This window comes from Orycteropus afer, unplaced genomic scaffold (assembly GCF_000298275.1).
Source record: "Orycteropus afer afer isolate SDZICR_OR568_19922 unplaced genomic scaffold, OryAfe1.0 scaffold00470, whole genome shotgun sequence".
In the NCBI taxonomy this organism is placed as follows: Eukaryota; Metazoa; Chordata; class Mammalia; order Tubulidentata; family Orycteropodidae; genus Orycteropus; species Orycteropus afer.
The window spans coordinates 878428-880548 of NW_006922057.1; the positions used below are offsets into that span (position 1 = coordinate 878428).

The window sequence follows — 2121 nt, forward strand, 5'->3', positions numbered from 1 at the left end:
ACCAGATTTGCTGGCCTGATGCAGCCTGGTAAGACCCCTGAGACTGTGGCCTCTAGCCACCCTTCAGGTCTGGAATTAAACTCACTCATGTGGCTTCCAGCCAAACAATAGACAGGCATATAAGGTGAACATTTACATCAGGTAGATAAACTACTTGGAATGATCAATCACAGGAGAATAGAAGGGCAGTGTATGCACAGGGAGACAGCTCGGAGGCAGGAGTGCATGGGAGAGAAGAACACAAGGAAGAGGTAACTGTGGGGAGGGAGTGGGAAGAGAGCTACTACACTGTGGGGAATTGCAGTCAGCGTCATGAAACAATTTTTGTGAAGTGCTGTATGGAAAATAAATTTGCTCCATAAACTTTCACTCAAATCACAATAAAAATTAAAATAATAATAAAAGATCTAAGTGCTAGGATAGGAAGTTACAAGACCCATTTGTGGTCTGGAACAGCAGGTGATTTGACCCTGGTTTCACAGTGCCACCATGACTGCACAGTGGGGGACAACAGGCCCCTGTGGATAAACTTATGCCCTCTAGTTTGCCACCACCCTGGGCTCCCTTGACTCATTTTCCTTAAATGTGGGGGCCTGCAAGCATGTGAGCTTCCCATTTCTGCTTCAGTTTCTCCAGCATCCCTCCCAGCAGCTGAGACAGCAGTTCTCACTGTCAGGCCAACAGGAGGAGAGGAGCAAGCAAGCAGACCAGCTCTTCCCTCTGAGGACCTAGGAACCCTGCATAGAGGGGAATGGGCCACTGATGTGGACGTGGAGCTGTGTGATATCCCCAGTCACACATGCTCACTACGGTATGTTCCTCAGAATAGAAAGCTAGTAACTCACTGCTGTTGAGTCTATTTGACTCATAGCGACCCCTCCTTGGGTTTCCAAGGTGTTATCTCTATGGAAGAAGATTGCCTGGTCTTCCTTCTGAGGAGTGGCTAGTGGGTTTGAACCACCAGCCTTCTGCTTAGCAGTCAAATGCCATAGACACTATGCCACCAGAGCTTCCAACCATACTTTAAAGGAGCTCTGGTGATGTAATGGGTAAGGCATTTGGCTGCTAATCCACGAGCTGGTTTGTGGGAGGAAGATGAAGCAATCTACTTCCATCGATAGACTTAAAGCTTTGGAAACCCAGTGGGGGTTGCTATGAGTCAGAATTGACTCGATGGCAGTGGGTTTGTTTTTTGGTACCACATTTTAGATGAATGGAGCAGATTAAATAAAGAAAACACCAAAGTAGCTATGCTTAATAGTTCCTGTGAAGAGCTGAGTCAGGAAACCATTATCACTGGAATGTCTTGAGAAAATGTGGTCTTTTATTTGTTAGGATATCTTGCAGCTTTCTTTTGGGACTTCAGACTTTTTTTTTAAAGAATAATGGTGACACACATCCACATGTATAAAGTAACTTCCAGTCTTGGGAACATCTTATTAAAGCCTTGCCTCCAGCAAGTTCAAAGTAGAAGGATGAAGCAGAAAAGGGAATGGTAGGAGTGACTATGGTCTTTCTGTGCCAAATCACCCAGGACTGTTTCACATCTCCACACCTTGGACAGGCTGCACTCTCTCCCCGGAAGACCATTATACTCCACTCCCTTCTCCCTGTGGCTAATCCCAGTTCACCTGTCAAAACTGAGCCCAGGCATCATTTCCTCTGTGAAGTATTTTCTAACTATTCCAGGCTCAGGTGCCCCCTTTGTGTTCCCATAACACCTGGAATATGGAAGTAAGATGTTTTTACTCACACCATGCCTTATTTGCCCTGTGTCCTTCATGTTTCCTAGGTCCCATAAGGGCAGCTGGGACCAGTCTGTCTACATTTGAATGCCACATCTACCATTTCCTAGCTGTGTGACTTGACAAGTTACTTAAACTCTCCATTTCCTCATTTGTAAAATGGGAATAGTAATTCCTGCCTTATTGGGTTGTTTTGAAGATTAAAATGCAATGCACCTAAACTATGTGAGGTATAATAATAATCATAATAAAATAATAATAATAATAACTGTCATTCATGTCCCCACTCCCAAAGGCTAGCACAAAGCCCAGTATGCAGTATATACTTGGTCAATGGGTGTTAAACCGAACTGTGGCTAATCCATTAGCTGTGAGT

General features: G+C 44.6%; 1 protein-coding gene across 1 annotated transcript in view; it reads left to right on the plus strand.

The window, feature by feature from the left end:
• IQCK (IQ motif containing K) overlaps nt 1-2121 on the plus strand; it is a 248949-nt gene that overhangs the window by 246163 nt on the left and 665 nt on the right. The gene's annotated exons all lie outside the window — the stretch shown is intronic.